Source organism: Schistocerca gregaria, chromosome 8 (genome assembly GCF_023897955.1).
Source record: "Schistocerca gregaria isolate iqSchGreg1 chromosome 8, iqSchGreg1.2, whole genome shotgun sequence".
Lineage (NCBI taxonomy): Eukaryota > Metazoa > Arthropoda > Insecta > Orthoptera > Acrididae > Schistocerca > Schistocerca gregaria.
Window position 1 is genome coordinate 459,347,284 of NC_064927.1, and position 19,782 is coordinate 459,367,065.

General features: G+C 45.4%; 1 protein-coding gene across 2 annotated transcripts in view; it reads left to right on the forward strand.

Annotated features, from left to right (window-relative positions):
- LOC126284068 (endoglucanase E-4-like) overlaps positions 1 to 19,782 on the forward strand; it is a 370,904-nt gene that overhangs the window by 106,292 nt on the left and 244,830 nt on the right. The gene's annotated exons all lie outside the window — the stretch shown is intronic.

Sequence of the window (19,782 nt, forward strand, 5' to 3'; positions counted from 1 at the left end):
ATGAATCCACCACCAGCTTGCACAGTACCTTCTTGGCAACTCTGGTCTGGTCTATCCCATGTAAAGGCAGTCCATGCCATTATGGATCCACCACCGGCTCGCACAGTTGACAACTGATTTCGTGGGGTCTGCGCCACTCTCGAACCCTACCACCAGCTCTTACCAAGTGGACCCTTCTGACCCGGCAACGGTCTTCAAGTCGTCTAGGTTCCGCCGATATAGTCACGAGAGGCGCTGCAGACCATTTCGTTCTGTTAGCAAAGGCTCTTGCGTCGGTCGTCTTCTGCCATAGCCCAATAAAGCCAAATTCCACCACACTGTCCCAATGAATACGTTCGTCGTAGGTCCCACATTAATTTCTGCGCTTGTTTCACGCAGTATTACTTGTCTGTTAACACTGACACCTCTACACAGACGCCGCTGCTCTCGGTCGTTAAATGGAGGCCCTCGGCCACTGCGTTTTCCGAGATGAGAGGTAATGCCTGAAATTTTGCATTCTCGTCACATTCTTGATACTATGGATCTCAGAAAATTAGACTCCATAACGATATCCGAGACGGAATGTCCCATGTCCCATGCGTCTAGCTCCAACTACACTACTGGCCATTAAAATTACTACACCAAGAAGAAACGCAGATGATTAACCGGTTATTCATTGGTCAAATATATTATACTAGAACTGACATGTGATTACATTTTCACACAATTTGGGTGCATAGATCCTGAGAAATGAGTACCCAGAACAACCACCTGTGGCCCTAATAACGACCTTGATACACCTGGGCATTGAGTCACACAGAGCTTGGATTGCGTGTACAGGTAAATCGGCCCATGCAGCTTCAAAACGATACCACAGTTCATCAAGAGTAGTGACTGGCGTACTGTGACGAGCCAGTTGCTCGGCCACCATTGACCAGACGGTTTAAATTGGTGAGAGATCTGGAGAATGTGTTCGCCATTGCAGCAGTCGAACATTTTCTGTATCCAGAAAAGCCCGTACAGGACCTGCTACGTGCCGTCGTGCATTATCCTGCTGAAATGTAGGGTTTCGCAGGGATCAAATGAGCCACGGGTCGTAACACATCTGAAATGTAACGTCCACTGTTCAAAGTGCCGTCGATGCGAACAAGAGGTGACCGGAACGTGTAACCAATGGCACGCCGTACCATCACGGCGGGTGATACGCCAGTATGCGATGACGAATACTCGCTTCGAATGTGCGTTCACCGCGATGTCGCCAAACACGGATGCAACCATCACGATGCTGTAAACAGAACCTCGATTCATCCGAAAAAATGACGTGCACCCAGGTTCGTCGTTGAGTACACCATCGCAGGCGCTCCTGTCTGTGATGCAGCGTCAAGGGTAACCACAGCCATGGTCTCCGAGCTGATAGTCCATGCTGCTGCAAACGTCGTCGAACTGTTCGTGCAGATGGTTGTTGTCTTGCAAACGTCCCCATCTGTTGACTCAGGGATCGAGACGTGGCTGCACGATCCGTTACAGCCATGCGGATAAGATGCCTGTCATCTCGACTGCTAGTGATACGAGGCAGTTGAGATCCTGCACGGCGTTGCGTTCCGTATTACCCTCCTGAACCCACCGATTCCATAATCTGCTAACAGTCATTCGATCTCGACCAACGCGAGCAGCAATGTCGCGATACGATTTCTGCTTCTTACACGAGGCATCACAACTACTATTCACCAGGCAACGCCGGTCAACTGCTGTTTGTGTATGAGAAATCGGTTGGAAACTTTCCTCATGTCAGCACATTGTAGGTGTCGCTCTGAAAAGCTAATCATTTGCATATCACATCTTCTTCCTGTCGGTTAAACTTCGCGTCTGTAGCACGTCATCTTCTTGGTGTAGCAATTTCAATGGCCAGTAGTGTACCTTTCCGCGTCGGATTCCGTTAATTTTCTTTGTGCGGTCATAATTACGTCAGACACCCTTTCACACGAATTAACTGACAACAAATGACAGCTCCGCCACAGCAGTGCCCTTTCATACATTGTGTACCCGATACTGCCGCCATCTGTATGTGTGAATATATCTCCCGCAAGGCTTTTGTCATCTCAGTGCATGTTGAGCCTAAGATACTGCGGTCAGCAAGTAATAAGAATTCCTCGCGGCTCCGCATGCAGAGGGTGTAGTGGTTGCGCCCTCTGACGGAGTTCTGCGCTTAACCATGCGCGAGCGGCTATGTACTAACACTTGACTGCAATGACTCTAGAGAAGGGTGCCTAGGCCCGGTGCAACCGCCCCCCCCCCCCCCCAATCCCACATAGCTCTCAGGAAAAGGAAAACAAATTGTATTCAGGTGTTTTCGGTATTATGTAGGTTTTTTAACAGGCTCGGAAATGTAACGTTTTTATGGCTACTCAGAAGTCACCATTCGTCTTCCAAAATATTAAAATTACTAGACACCTCCATACCATGAGACCCAGAAAATATTAGATACAGGCTCCCAGGTAGATGCTATCTTCCTTGACTTCCGGAAGACGTTCGATACAGTTCCGCACTGTCGCATGATAAACTAAGTAAGAGCCTACGGAATATAAGACCAGCTGTGTGGCTGGATTGAAGAGTTTTTAGCAAACAGAACACAGTATGTTGTTCTCAATGGAGAGACATCTACAGACGTTAAAGTTACCTCTGGCGTGACACAGGGGAGTGTTATGGGACCATTGCTTTTCACGATATATATAAATGACCTAGTAGATAGTGTCGGATGTTCCATGCGGCTTTTCGCGGATGATGCTGTAGTATACAGAGAAGTTTCTGCATTAGAAAATTGCAGGAAGATCTGCAGCGGACACGCACTTTGTGCAGGGAGTGGCAACTGAGCCTTAACATAGACAAATATGATGTGTTGCGAATACATAGTAAGAAGGATCCTTTATTGTATGATTATATGATAGCGGAACAAACATTGGTACCAGTTACTTCTGTAAAATATCTGGGAGTATGCTTGCAGAACGATTTGAAGTGGAATGATTATATAAAATTTATTGTTGGTAACGCGGGTACCAGATTGAGATTCATTGGGAGAGTCCTTAGAAAATGTAGTCCATCAACAAAGGAGGTGGCTTACAAAGCACTCGTTCGGCCTATACTTGAGTATTGGTCATCAGTGTGGGATCCGTACCAGATCGGGTTGACGGAGGAGATAGAGAAGATCCAAAGAAGAGCGGCGCGTTTCGTCACTGGATTATTTGGTAAGCGTGATAGCGTTACTGAGATTTTTAGCAAACTCAAGTGGCAGACTCTGCAAGAGAGGCGCTCTGCATCGCGGTGTAGCTTGCTGTCCAGGTTTCGAGAGGGTGCGTTTCTGGATGAGGTATCGAATATATTGCTTCCCCCTACTTACACCTCCCGAGGAGATCACGAATGTAATTCGAGCGCTCCCGGAGGCTTTCCGGCAGTCGTTCTTCCCGCGAACCATACGCGACTGGAACAGAAGAGGGAGGTAATGCCAGTGACACGTAAAGTGCCCTCCGCCACACACCTTTGGGTGGCTTGCGGAGTATAAATGTAGATGTAGATGTAGATGTAGATCTAGCCTCCCCCCGCCCACCTCCCCACACACACCCTGAGCCTCTTTGTTGAACAGTTCGGATTCCGCGCGAACGCTCCCTCATTCACCAGAAGCCGGCCGCGGTGGTCTCGCGGTTCTAGGCGCGCAGTCCGGAACCGTGAGACTGCTACGGTCGCAGGTTCGAATCCTGCCTCGGGCATGGATGTGTGTGATGTCCTTATGTTAGTTAGGTTTAAGTAGTTCTAAGTTCTAGGGGACTGATGACCACAGCAGTTGAGTCCGATAGTGCTCAAAGCCTCATTCACCAGTCCCCACCCTTGGCAGAGTACATCTGCACAGCTAAGAGCCAATGACACATCACTAGTCGTGCTTTTGACCGCATCTGGCGTAATGATCTTTTACGCAATTCATACAAACTGTAAGGAACAGCCGGAGTGGCCGTGCGGTTCTAGGAGCTACAGTCTGGAACCGAGCGACCGCTACGGTCGCAGGTTCGAATCCTGCCTCGGGCATAGATGTGTGTGATGTCCTTAGGTTAGTTAGGTTTAAGTAGTTCTAAGTTCTAGGGGACTGACGACCTCAGAAGTTAAGTCGCATAGTGCTCAGAACCATCTCTTGATAGGAACAATCGGACGAATTAAAATATACCGAGGTGTTCAAATGCTGTTAAAATTGATTGAGGGTCCAATTTGCCGCGTTATTTGTTTTATTCTAGTCGCTCAGACACTGATAAAACCGGTTTCATACCATGCAGGGTCATCCTCAGGTGTATTTCTGGGTAAAGAAGATTTTAACAGAACTTAATCAGAACCGTACTACTGACTTACTAAGTTCGGAATTCTTAATACTAAAAATTAAAATCATGGCATGCGAGTAAATAAAAAAACCGTGAGCCGCTATCTTAAAAATTACTTGAAAGATATAATGTCCCATGTTATCTAAATTGCTCAGTGCATGTCCCAAGTTGCAATGAGCACTACGACGCAACCAGCAACGGAATTCAGACTTAATAAAACCAAATGTCGCCGATCATTTACGTTCGGAGAAAAAAAATCTGCTTTATTTTAGAGAGACATGGCGCTCTCCGAACTCAAATGATCGGTGACATCTGGTTTCCTTGACTTCCGCTGGTGGTTGCGTCATAGTGCTCATTGCGCATTGGGGCAGCATTGAGCTATTTAGATAACATCGGACATTGTACCTTCTAAGTAATTTTTATGACAGCGTTAAAGACTTTCGTTCTTTTTTCGCGTGCCATGATTTTAATTGTATTAAGAATTCTGAACTTGGTAAGTCAGTAGTATGGTTCCTATAACATTCTTAATGCAGAAATACACCAGAGGATGTACCTGGAGGGTACGAAACCGGTTTTACCAGTGTCTGCGCGATTACAGTAAAACAACTAACGCGGCATATCAGATTCTCAATCAGTTTTATCAACATTTCAGCACCTTGGCATTTTTTTTAGTGTTCCTTTCAGTACGTGTAATTATTTCAGCTCTGGATGCCCTACTTGTAAGACTGTTTGTTATACTAATTAGATCCTGCAGGACGTCCAGGACACATGCTCAAGATGATTGTTCCTGACAGGAGAGAATTTCTTCGTCATGTGGTGTCGTCAGAACACTATTGCAAAAGCAACGAAAAAAGCATGCAAGGCTCAAAAGAACGCAAAATCTACGAGATTGGAGATGTTTCGTAGGAGCTCGAAATTTTCCTTGGACTTCAAAGTGACACTCATTTAACAGTTTCTACAAAGTCGAGATGAAACGGGATACTACTAGAAGTTTTACCATATAGAATATTCTCACGCATAACTGCACTATCTGCAAAAAGGACGAGGTTGCAATTACGAGGGTCTCTCAATAAATGATGCAACATATTTTTTTCTGAAAGCAGGTTGGTGTTATTCAGGATACCTATTGACCATATTATGTACCACTCTTTTGGCTATAACACCTGTTTTTTTAGAATAATCTCCTTTTAATATGACGGCCTTACGCCATCTTAGCGGGAGGGCCTGTACTCCGGATGGTAGATGGTCGACGTCGGAGCCACCTTCTTCCTGCATCAATAACCGCCCCCCCCTCCCCCCTCAGCATCCACGTACTGCTTCCCGAGGACTGCATCGCTCATTGAGCCAAATAAATGGAAGTCTCAAGATGTGAGGTTCGGGCTGTAGGGTGGATGAGGCAAAACACTCGAACGAAGTTTTGAGAGTTGCGCTGTTCATGGGGACGGAGAAATTATTTGTATTTTCGTGGCGACGATCACGCTGCTGTCATTTCTTCAGTTTCCGGAGGGTAGCTCAGCTGTGTGCAGCCTATCGGCAGGCTGGGATGTTGACAGACGCCTCACTCAACTACTGTTCACACACATTAAAATCGAAGAGGGTAACGACTCTTCGATTTTAATATGTATCAATTACTTTAAGTCGCTGACTTCTTTATCACAGTCCTCTCTGAAGATGGCCCAAGTATAGGCCGAAACAGGTCATTCTAATAAAGTACCATTTTGAACTAGACTGATTTTCTCACTGACTTTATGTAGATTACAAGATCACTGCCTCCAGAAAATGTTACCAAAAAATGTTTCCCCTAAACTGAATGTTTCTTGTGCCATAGCTCGGAGGAAAGTTTGTGGGCCTTTCTTCTCGGTGAAGCAATTATAACTGGTGTTTCTTATTTTGATGAAGTAGAACTATGGCTTTCCTCAGCTGGAAAAAGCTAAACCCAGGACTTCATGTGGCGACATGATGGTGCGCCATCTCACTGCCGTAACTCAATTTAAAAAATGGGTCTGAATTCCGAAGGGACCAAACTGCGGAGGTCATCGGTCCCTAGACTTGCACACTACTTAAACTAACTTATGCTAAGAACAACACACACACACACACACACACACACACACACACACACACACACACACACACACACACATGCCCGAGGCAGGATTCGAACCACCGCTGGGAGGGGTCGCGCAATCCGTGACATGGCGCCTCTAACCGCGCGGCCATTCCGCGCGGCGTAACTCAATACAAGACTGGTTAAACGTCGTCGTAACCGACCGTTGGACTGACCACAAGGGGCCGCGTGACGGATCGTGTTTTGCATGACCTCCACGTCCACGCACAATATGGCGCCATGCGACTTTTACCCTTGGTGGTTCATAAAACATCATGTGTATGCGTCTCCGCTACCACCCGATCTACCCGACTTTACAAAAAGCATTTTGCAAGAATTACTGCAATCACTGGTCAAGGTTTGGTAAGAGATCGCCTATCGATTCGATGTCTGACGAATGGTGCTCACGTTGTACACTTGTAAGAAAAAATTGTGTGGGTAGGTCTTATGGGACCAAACTGCAGAGGTCATCGGTCCGTAAGCCGACACACTACGTAATCTAACTTAAACTAAGTTACACTATGGACAACATACACACCCATGCCCGAGGGAGGCCTCGAACCTCCGACGGGGAGAGCCGCAGGAACCGTGACGAAGTTCCTCAGACCGCGCGGCCACACCGCGCGCCAAAATGGAACTTCCTGGGAGATCAAAACTGTGTGCCAGACCGAGACTCGAACTCGGGACACTTGTAAGAACAACTGTTTTAGTTGCTCTTTCATTTTATGTATTATTCAAAAATGTATCATTCAAAAATCTTAGCAGTAATCCACGCGCTTTCAAATCGAAATTGCAGAGTTTCCTCATAGGTCACTCCTTCTATTCTGTCGAGGAGTTCCTTGAAAAATTAAGATGATTCTCATTGTATTGCTGATAGCGTTTGCTCAAACTTATGGACGGATTTTCTTTCAGGTTCATGAACATTTATTTTTATCTGTTATTAATTTTTATGTTGTAAGTTCATGTACTGACACGTTCCATGACCTTGGAGATTTGCTCCCTCAATTTGGTCCTGCGGAACTTGACATTTAAATAAATAAAATAGATTAATTAATTTATTTATAACTTGCTTAGCCCCCTGCTTCGTTTTCGTTGACAGTATGGTCTACACAGTTTTTTTTTCTTTTTGTTTTTCTTTAATCGAATTTTTATGTTGTTCTAAACTTCCACGCTAATTAAGGCCATAGGTTTTTCTTAATCACGCCTTTTGCGTTGTTGTGGTGATATTTTCATAGAAGCTTTCATCTCCTGACAAATTTCTTTATCCTCAAGCGAGAAATGAAATACCAATTGCCCTAAATTTAGCTTTAGAAATACTTTTTTAATATAATGACATATTTTCGTAAAAATTTGGATGCGTTATTTAACCCCATTAGGGTCTCAATTTCCAAAACCAGTGAAATTTCGTTTTCTATTTGCAACAGAGAAGGCAAATACAAGTTTATCATAGGTTTGGCCGTGAAAATGCTTTCATGCTGAAATAATTTCATACCACTTTCCATCCCGTTTTTCACTCCCTTAGGGGGGCTGAATTTCCAAAAACACTGCAACACGTATTTTATATCTAACCAACAAGTCGAATATCAATTTCCATAGAGGTAACTTACAAATGCCTTAATAGTTCTTTAATAATAATTTATTTTCAAAAATGCTTTTACCCAATATTTCACCCGCTTAGTGGCTGAATTTGCAAAAAGGCTGGAACATGTTTTTCTCTTTTTTCCACTGATAAACCAAATATCAGTCTTCGTAGTATTAATTTCAAAACTTTCTTAATAGTGAAGCCGGCCGCTGTGGCCGAGCGGTTCTAGGCACTTCAGTCTGGAACCGCGCGACCGCTACGTCCGTAGGTTCGAATCCTGCCTCGGGCATGAACGTGTGTGATGTCCTTAAGTCAGTTAGGTTTGAGTAGTTCTAAGTTCTAGGGGACTGATGACCTCAGATGCTAAATCCCATAGTGCTCAGAGCCATTTGAACCATTTAATAGCGAAATTTTCAAAAAGCCTCTCATCCCATTATTTCGCCCGCTTATTGAGTGGAACTTCGAACAACCCCTTCTCAAATATGCCTGCAATGTAATCAAATGTCAGTTCTGATATATTTGTCCACTGAATATCCGTTTATCATCTGCATTTCTTCTTGGAGTAGCAATTGTAATGGACAGTAGTGTAAACCCGTGCTTCTTTGCGGACAAAAGCTTTTCTGTCTCGAGCAGCGAGACGGGGTCAGATAAGGTGAGACTGGGGCGTGAGAGTTCCGTCGCCCGCTAGGGGACAACACGCCAGGCCACGCCCGCTGACAACACGACGCGCGGTCTCAGGTTCAATGCCGGCTCACGGTGCCCCCCCCCCCCCCCCCCCGTCTGCTGCGCAGCGCCTGCACCTCGCCTCTGCTTGAGTCTCTGCTCCCCCACTGCTTGAACGGATGGCCAAGCCGTGATGTTGGCAGGCAGCCTGCCTTATCCACGGCCCTCCGGATCTCATTAATGTTCTGGGTCAGCTTTCACGAAATGCTGTTTTTTTTTTAAAAAAATTCCTTATTCATCCAATAATATCATATAAGGTTAACATCAACAGAAGCAAAACCAGGATGATGTAATGTAGTCGAATTAATCGGGTGATGCTGTGGGAATTAGTTTAGGAAATGAGACACTTAAAGTAGTAAAGGAGTTTTTCTATGTGGAGAGCAAAATAACTCATGATGTTCCAAGTAGAGAGGATATAAATTGTAGATTCGCAATGGCAAGGAAATCGTTTCTGAAGAAGGGAAATTTTTTAACATCGAGTATACTGTCAGGAAGTCGTTTCTGAAAGTATTTGTATGGAGTGTGGCCATGAATGGAAGTGAAATGTGGACGATAAATAATTTAGACAAGAAGAGAATAAAAGCTTTTGAAATGTGGTGCTATAGAAGAATGCTCAAGATTAGATGGTTAGATCACATAACTAATGAAGACGTTTTGAATGGAATTGGAGAGAAGAGAAAATTGTGGCACAACTTGACCAGAAGAAGGGATCGGTTGGTAGGATATGTTCTGAGGCATCAAGGGATCACCAATTTGGTATTGGCGGGCAGCGTGGAGGGTAAAAATCGTAGAGGGGACCAAGAGATGAATACAATAAGCAGATTCAGAAGGATGTCGGTTGCAGTAGGTACTGGGAGATGAAGAAGCTTGCACAGGATAGACTAACATGGAGAGCTGCATCAAACCAGTCTCTGGATTTAAGACCACAACAACAACAACAACAACGAATATCATATATGGTAACCCACCACCTCATAGATAAGCGGGACTTGATATCAACAGTACATTCAATGATATTTAGCAACATTTACTAATTCTAAGTTTTAACCTTCTTACATGCTACTGGATGTGAGATATTAGGGACTCTATGGGTAAGAACTATTGTCTCTTTAATATGACTGTTCTAAGAAGCTACCTCTTGCACCGATACAGGCGTGCCACTGAATCTATAAACCTACTTTTTGGCCGTGCTCACCGAGCGTGCCCCTGGCTCCGGGCTGGACTCTGACAGAAAATCGCTGCAGGTACTGTTTATGGGCATCCTAAACTACTTTATACTTAAAAATTGCCTACCTACGAAGTCATCATTGGTGTGCAGTTGTCAAGTCCGGGATATTTGCGCACATTCCCCCTATTCCAAGACGCAGCGGATTCCGACCGTCACGGCAATCGGCCAGTCCACGCCCTGGCGGAATGGGATAGGTCATAGTGTGTCATATAGTGATCAATAGTTCATATGTTTTCCGTACGATATTCCCGCAGGACCTTTTGCCGATAAGTTGCTGGCAAGACTGTCTAAGATCTTGAATGTGGATGGGTTCCTAATCAGATGATATGTGTCGTTATTGGGGTAGCTGGCGTCTTAGATCAGTGGTTACATCATCGAAGATAGGACACTCGTAGATCACGTGATCCGGAGTGCCAATCTCAGTACCGCAGTCACACGAGGGGGTGTCCCTTTTCCCGAACCGGCAAAGATATGCCGGGTACGGTCCAAGACCTGTAAGGAAGTGCAGCAGTCCCTTCCTAGGTTGAAAGTACGAAAGCTGGAGCCCTTCTTTAATACTTGGCAGCAGCTGGTGAGTCCTTCTTCCTGTTTCCTCTCTGTCCCATAGTTCCTGCCACGGTTCTTCCCCTCTTCTTCTTATTACATACTTATCCCCCACCCATACCCTAGAATGTGTTCGGTTTTTTCAGCTTCCGTGGTTTTAATATCCAGGGGACACACCCCCATGAGTATCAGAAGTGCTCCCCCCCCCCCCCCCTTGGAGATGTTTATGCTACAATGGGGCGTAAAAGCATGTTGCACTGCACCATCCTCACAGCCATGGCAGGCATGACACTTGCGACCCTGTTTGTTGGTTTGCTGAACTCGCGGTTGATACCTAAAATGTAATCCAAAGAAGTGTAGGTCAGTTGTCACAACAGTAAAAAAAGAACAGAATAAGCCGCGGATCCGTTACACAGGTTTGCTCGGCAATCACACTATCTGATCAGACGTACCCGGACGCATATTGGTGGCTGTTAGCATGGGGTGTGCGTCCACCCTTAGCCATTATAAAGGCTTGACCTCGGCAGGCAACACTTTCAGTGAGGTGTCTGGATGTCTGTGGAGGAGTGTCAGCCCACTCTTTCTCAAAAGCCGAAGCCAGAGAATGTAGTCATATAGGACGCTGTGATCTGGCGCGAAGTAGGTGCTGTAACTCATCCCTGAACGTGTTCAGTGTTGTTCTCATCGTGACTCTGGGCAGAACAGTCCATTTCAGAAATTTTATCGTCTCCGGACTGTACCTCTGCCGTGCGCCGCACACAAAGCTGTAAAATTGTTCACATCGTTATGCATTTAACGTTCTCTTAACCCCAATCAGGGGACCAAACCCTAATCACGCGAAACTGTGTAACACTACAGCCCAGTGCCTCGTTTATTTTTAAGCCACTCGATTTCTCGAGTTTATAACCATTTTTGTAAATATAAGTATTAATGAATTTTGCCAGCGGTTATTGTTTAAGAACATATAGTGTATTTTGATAGGATAGACCTACATAAGAATTCTATATGTGAAATCATTTTAGTCAATATGCTGGCCGTTTCAAGGTATATTTTACTGTACAAAGCTCAGAGAATAACTTTCGTGTAAGATGCCGGCGCCAGTGGGCGCAGTCACAGAGGTGAAGGCGGAGAAGTAGTGGTTCAAACAGTACTGCATAACTGCTGCAAACAAACAGCTTCAATTAAAAGAGATTTTAAAAAATTTCCGATCCATGACTAAAGCATGCTGGATTTCTTATAGTCAAAGTAGTTTTAGAAATTTATGTTGTGTAGTGCAAATGATGTTACATGCATACATTTCGGTACAGGTAGTACTGAAAACAGTTTTTGTCATGAATGAAAGTTTATTTGCTGCAGCAACCTGAAAAGTAATCAGTTATATAGTAATAACTAAAGAATAACGATCAGTTTTTGTTTCGATATAACTCTTTATCAGACAGACTTGCACTGTCTTGAGTTAGGTAGCACGCTACAGTTTCCATTAAGAGTTGCGTATTATCGGTGATCATTATGATAACTAACATCATTCCATTCTATGCCTTACTTTCACTAACATCAGAACAGTATTGTAGTAGTTCTGTTATATGTATATTACCTTATCAATAAATAAAACTTTTCTTTCTAATGCGGTCTTAGTAAATGGGTGTTTTTAAAATAATTCTTTCATATAGTGTTCATTAAAAAAATGGCGGTCATTCCACTTGAGACCTGTAGTTTCAGTTGTAAATATTTGTCATGTATTATTGTTTTTCCGGCATATTCTACATCCTGGAGGACCTCCTCGCCACGGATGAATTGGAATGAAAGTAAATCTAATATAATCTACACTCCTGGAAATGGAAAAAAGAACACATTGACACCGGTGTGTCAGACCCACCATACTTGCTCCGGACCCTGCGAGAGGGCTGTACAAGCAATGAGCACACGCACGGCACAGCGGACACACCAGGAACCGCGGTGTTGGCCGTAGAATGGCGCTAGCTGCGCAGCATTTGTGCACCGCCGCCGTCAGTGTCAGCCAGTTTCCCGTGGCATACGGAGCTCCATCGCAGTCTTTAACACTGGTAGCATGCCGCGACAGCGTGGACGTGAACCGTATGTGCAGTTGACGGACTTTGAGCGAGGGCGTATAGTGGGCATGCGGGAGGCCGGGTGGACGTACCGCCGAATTGCTCAACACGTGGGGCGTGAGGTCTCCACAGTACATCGATGTTGTCGCCAGTGGTCGGCGGAAGGTGCACGTGCCCGTCGACCTGGGACCGGACCGCAGCGACGCACGGATGCACGCCAAGACCGTAGGATCCTACGCAGTGCCGTAGGGGACCGCACCGCCACTTCCCAGCAAATTCGGGGCACTGTTGCTCCTGGGGTATCGGCGAGGACCATTCGCAACCGTCTCCATGAAGCTGGGCTAAGGTCCCGCACACCGTTAGGCCGTCTTCCGCTCACGCCCCAACATCGTGCAGTCCGCCTCCAGTGGTGTCGCGACAGGCTTGAATGGAGGGACGAATGGAGCCGTGTCGTCTTCAGCGGTGAGAGTCGCTTCTGCCTTGGTGCCAATGATGGTCGTATGCGTGTTTGGCGCCGTGCAGGTGAGCGCCACAATCAGGACCGCATACGACCAAGGCACACAGGGCCAACACCCGCCATCATGGTGTGGGAAGCGATCTCCTACACTGGCCGTACACCTCTGGTGATCGTCGAGGGGACACTGAATAGTACACGGTACATCCAAACCGTCATCGAACCCATCGTTCTACCATTCCTAGACCGGCAAGGGAACTTGCTGTTCCAACAGGACAATGCACGTCCGCATGTATCCCGTGCCACCCAACGTGCTCTAGAAGGTGTAAGTCAACTACCCTGGCCAGCAAGATCTCCGGATCTGTCCCGCATTGAGCATTTTTGGGACTGGATGAAGCGTCGTCTCACGCGGTCTGCACGTCCAGCACGAACGCTGGTCCAACTGAGGCGCCAGGTGGAAATGGCATGGCAAGCCGTTTCAGAGGACTACATCCAGCATCTCTACGATCGTCTCCATGGGAGAATAGCAGCCTGCATTGCTGCGAAAGGTGGATATACACTGTACTAGTGCCGACATTGTGCATGCTCTGTTGCCTGTGTCTATGTGCCTGTGGTTCTGTCAGTGTGATCATGTGATGTATCTGACCCCAGGAACGTGTCAATAAAGTTTCCCCTTCCTGGGACAATGAATTCACGGTGTTCTTATTTCAATTTCCAGGAGTGTAATTACGTACACGTGTCAAAGTAAAACCTAACATACTGCGTAGAGGATGGGTACGTGATAACATTCCCATACCTACCACCCATTCGCCAAAGCCAAACAGTTCCATCAGACTGCCACAGGGTCATAGCTTGATTCATTAATCCGAATTACCTCAATGCCAGTCATTCGCTGTCGAGTAGCGCCGTTCTTCGCATAACCTCAAGCGTCGCTTAGTACTGACAGCAGGAATGTGTGGCTTACGAACAGCTGCTCGACCATGGTACAACATTATCTTTTTTTTCTCCCTGCGCACAGTCACCGCTGATCTCAAGAGATTTTTTTTTTTTGCATCTACGCTCCGCAATTCTCGATGATACCTGTCCGTCAAGCCGGTCGGAGTGGCCGAGCGTTTCTAGGCGCTTCGGTCTGGAACCGCGCTATCGTTGCGGTCGCTCGTACGAATCGTGCCTCGGGCATGGATGTGTGTGATGTCCTTAGGTTAGTTAGGTTTAAGTAGCTGTAAGTTCTAGGGGACTGATTACTTCAGCTGTTAAGTCCCATAGTGCAAAATATTCAAATGAGTGTCAAATCTTATGGGACTTTACTGCTAAGGTCATCAGTCCCTAAGCTTACACACTACTTAACCTAAATTATCCTAAGGACAAACACACACACACCCGTGCCCGGAGGGAGGACTCGAACCTCCGCCGGGACCAGCCGCACAGTGCATGACTGCAGCGCCTTCGACCGCTCGGTTAATCGCGCGCGGCTTCCATAGTGCTCAGAGCCATTTGAACCTGCCCTTCAGAACATGATGTCCGCCTGGTCTTGGTTATTCTTTCGCATTTGCACTTCTCAATCACACTGGCAACAGTGAACTTGGGCAGCCTTAGAAGGGCTGAAATCCTGATGGATACGTTCAAAGGCACTGAGTTCTCCTGCACGGGCTATTCTTGCTTCTCTACTGACCACACAACACTAACCGCTTTCTTTGATTCTGGCGGATGTGCCTCTCATGACATCTAGCGTTCAATTTCGCATTTCACAGATACTTTCGGTCAGATAATGTGCTACTCGAGCCCTTATTACAGAACACTACCGAATTTTATTCATTGGATTGTCGCACATCATATAACTCTTCTTTCGATTAAACTAATGTCCATGTGTGTCACAATATTGGCGTGTTTAGCTCCGACTCCACGAAAACGCGCTCTTAATTGTAGCGACCGTGCAACACGTACAGCTGGGAACGACAGCGCCTCTGCAGTGACCTTTCGCGTGCAATCTGATCTGTTACCTCTCCGGTAACCAGGGGCAACGGCGCCGGAGACCGAAACTCGGCAGTTATTTACGGGCGTTTCCTAGAATTCCTCGCGACGCAGAAAGAGTCGCAATGGGGCTAAAATTATCACCGCCAGTCTCAATCTTTTTCCTTGCCTTCTTCAGTGCAACGCCTGTTGTACTTGAGCTTTGCAGACCTCTTGCGACCGATTCTGTGGAGTAACTAATGTGTCTGGCCTTAAGGGGGGACCACAACGTGGTTCAGGTCGAAAAAAATAGATTTTCGGTTTTCATTATATTTCGATACACTATGGCTTTATTTAAGTACTCTGGAAAGCATTTTGCTTAAAAAAATTTTTTTTCGAGCATTTTAAAGACTATTTTCCTACCACGTGTGTTTATGTGCCATGCCCACTTTTCTGTTACCCACTTTTCTGCATATATTTTAGATCTTTATATCCCCTACATTGCACGTTAAGGATTTTTTTATTACTCCCGAGTGTGTTGGCTATCGTTGCAATGCAACGGTCGGTATTCTTTTGTTTCTGCTGTTTGACCGGACAGGGTCTGTTAACTAAAACTGAAATAGAAAACTTGCAGGTATACTACGGGCTGACAATTAGGAGAAATAAAGAAAATCTGGAGGCAGTGAAGAGAGATGTTTGGGCCATATTCTTCCATACTTCCTCGACTGATGATAAGCCATGTCATGGATTGTGTCCATCAGGAGAAAATTCGTCGTGGAAATACAATAGGGCTCAGGCAACTGGAGAATCCTATTCTCACCAGCATTCTCTTCCTGCTGCTGTTATTCCAGCAATTAAACCTATTTTCTGAGACTTGGCTCATCCTGACATTCTAAGGAAATGTCTGCATGGGCAGACACAGAACTCAAATGAACGTTTCAACAGCATAATTTGGAACCGCATTCCTAAAACTGTATTTATAGGCATACATTCAACGAAACTAGGAGGTCATGATGGTGTTATTACTTTCATTTGTGGTAATATTGGACAGTGTTGGGTACTGAAAAAGCTGGGAATTAATCCTGGTGAAAATATGATCACTGGGCTTCAACATTGCGATAAAATGAGGATAGCCGATGTAGACGAGTCTGCATTTAATATGGACAAGAAAGCAAGACAAACGTCCAGGGAGGTGAAAAACAAGCTGGAAGACCTGCTAGAGGTCAAAGAAGGGCCACCATATGCAGCAGGACAGTTTTAATTATTAGTAAGTAACAAATTTCAAAAGTTTTTTCTTTAAAGTCAGTTTCCGACAAACTAAAATTTTCAGTACATATGCCCCATTATATCAGAAACTATCACAGATAAATGAATGAAATTTTCAGAGATTCTGCATAACATAAAAAGCCACCTTTGGTACTACATTCATTAATATTCTCCCATTAGGAAGTTCACAAAAAATATTTTCTGCAGAAAAAAATTAATATTTTTGTTAATAAATTAAAAAAACCTATTTCTTAAAAACTGTAAAATGGATAAAGTAGGTTTTAGTACAGTTGACTCTATTAGCATCATGTTACATACAGTAAAAATATTAAGGTCCTGCATCAAATCGTTTTTTTTTCAGAAATGGGTCAAATACTTACCTAAATTAACATGGGTTAGATAGGCAGGGTGTGCTCCCCTTAAAGGTATTTCAGTTTTCTCTGCGTTATTGTGCTTCTAACAATGCTTGCTGACCTCGGATTGATACTTGTTCGTGTCGAAAAGTTTCCTTCCCGAATCAGGCTTAACATGTCTATACGACTCCTACGAAGATCTGTCCTTGTAAAGGCAGAGGTCAAAAAATAACTGATGGTGTCTCATGAGGTTCCGCTGCGGCGCTGTTGAGCAGTTTCAGCCATCTAAACGGAGTCACATTGCTGACCTGCAGAAGAGTTAAATGGCGCTCTGATTCTTTTTCACTGATGAGAGTGGATTTCGTCTCAATGCGAGTGACGGACGTACCGTTTGTGGCGTAGACTTGGTGAACTGCCCATTCAAGAGGCCCATGACACACAGGACCGATCACAGAGTTCAAGGTGTGAGAGGGCCAACAGGTACAATTCGCGGCCACATCTGGTGTTCCTGCAGGGTAAAGCAAGCAGAGCCCGCTACCCTGCACAAGCTACTGTCCGCGCGCTACTGTAATTTCTTCGACACAAAAGTGACGCGCATTTCCAGCAGGGCAATGCACGCCGACATACGGCTGCTGCGACGCGACGTCCTCTTCGTGGTGTACAGCAAATGTCCTGGGCAACAAGAGCACCAGGTCTACATCTACATCTACATTTCTACTCCGCAAGCCACCCAACCGTGTGTGGCGGAGGGCACTTTACGTGCCACTGTCATTACCTCCCTTTCCTGTTCCAGTCGCGTATGGTTCGCGGGAAGAACGACTGCCGGAAAGCCTCCGTGCGCGCTCGAATCTCTCTAATTTTACATTCGTGATCTCCTCGGCAGATATAAGTAGGGGGAAGCAATATATTCGATACCTCATCCAGAAAGGCACCCTCTCGAAACCTGGACAGCAAGCTACAACGCCATGCAGAGCGCCTCTCTTGCAGAGTCTGCCACTTGAGTTAGCTAAACCTCTCCGTAACGCTATCACGCTTACCAAATAACCCTCTTCTTTGGATCTTCTCTATCTCCTCTGTTAAACCGACCTGGTACTGATCCCACACTGATAAACAATACTCAAGTATAGGTCGAACGAGTGTTTTGTAAGCCACCTCCTTTGTTGATGGACTACATTTTCTAAGGACTCTCCCAACGAATCTCAACCTGGCACCCGCCTTACCAACAATTAATTTTATATGATCATTCAACTTCAAATCGTTCCGTATGCATACTCCCACAAATTTTTCAGAAGTAACTGCTATCAATGTTTGTTCCGCTATCATACAATCATACAATAAAGGATCCTTCTATCTATGTGTTCGCAATATAGTACATCTGTCTACGTTAAGGGTCAGTTGCCACTTCCTGCACCAAGTGCCTATCCGCTGCAGATCTTCCTGCATTTCGCTACAATTTTCTAATGCTGCAACTTCTCTGTATGCTACGAGTACAGCATCACCCGCGAAAAGCCGCATGGAACTTCCGACACTATCTATTAGGTCATTTATATATATTGCGAAAAGCAATGGTCCCGTAACACTCGCCTGTGTCACGCCAGAGGTTACTTTAACGTCTGTAGACCTCTCTCCATAGAGAACAACATGCTGTGTTCTGTTTGCTAAAATCTCTTCAAACCAGCCACACAGCTGGTCTGATATTCAGTAGGGTCTTACTTTGTTTAGCAGGCGACAGTGCGAAACTGTATCGAACGCCTCCCGGAAGTCAAGGAAAATGGCATCTACCTGGGAGCCTGTGTCTAATATTTTCTGGGTCTTATGAACAAATAAAGCGAGTTGGGTCTCACACGATCGCTGTTTCCGGAATCCATGTTGATTCCTACAGAGTAGATTCTGGGTTTCCAGAAATGACATGATATGCGAGTAAAAAACATGTTCTAAAATTCTACAACAGGTCTCTCGCAAACTGAACAGGCGTAGGACACGATGAAGCGGGATCTTACTCGTTCTCTGAGGCCCGCAAGAAAAACTGCCGAATTGCAACAAAAGGTGCAAGATGATTGGGACAGTCTATCGCGGGATGCCATTAGGCGCATTCATGAACTTTGGCACGCGAAAACATACGACTGCGTTGTTCGCGACTGTCAGGGCATGCTTCACTGTGTAGTGTGTGTTTCATTTGATATGAATTTATCGTACTCTCCTACACTGACGAAATGCCTGTCACGTTACTTGTCAGTATCATGGCCCTGTCATTAACGGTGATGCATTTTTTTCCGGTAGTGTGTAAACACTTTAGCTTATTATTGTAGTCAAGCTTTGGTCTTCCTCGCCAGTTTTTACGTCTAAAGCTCCGTCCATTACCAAACTGATCACTCACGGACACCTCAGGATGTGTTCCACCCACCGACCCTCATCTTTCAGCAAAGCTACATTTCTTTTCTCCTGAATTCGGTTCAGTACGTCAAGTCTCCGATCTCCTCACCTAATCTTCAGCATCCTTCTGTAGCATCACATTTCGAAAGTTATTCTCACCTGAAAGTGTCGGCTGATGAGCGGTCACTTAAGTCAATGTAAAGAAAGCTTCTGTTAGGTAGTTTTTTTGTCTTATATATATATATATATATATATATATATATATATATATATATATATATATATATATACTCCTGGAAATTGAAATAAGAACACCGTGAATTCAATGTCCCAGGAAACGTAAATTTATTGACACATTCTTGGGGTCAGATACATCACATGATCACACTGACAGAACCACAGGCACATAGACACAGGCAACAGAGCATGCACAATGTCGGCACTAGTACAGTGTATATCCACATTTCGCAGCAATGCAGGCTGCTATTCTCCCATGGAGACGATCGTAGAGATGCTGGATGTAGTCCTGTGGAACGGCTTGCCATACCATTTCCACCTGGCGCCTCAGTTGGACCAGCGTTCGTGCTGGACGTGCAGACCGCGTGAGACGACGCTTCATCCAGGCCCAAACATGCTCAATGGGGGACAGATCCGGAGATCTTGCTGGCCAGTGTAGTTGACTTACACCTTCTAGAGCACGTTGGGTGGCACGGGATACATGCGGACGTGCATTGTCCTGTTGGAACAGCAAGTTCCCTTGCCGGTCTAGGAATGGTAGAACGATGTGGTCGATGACG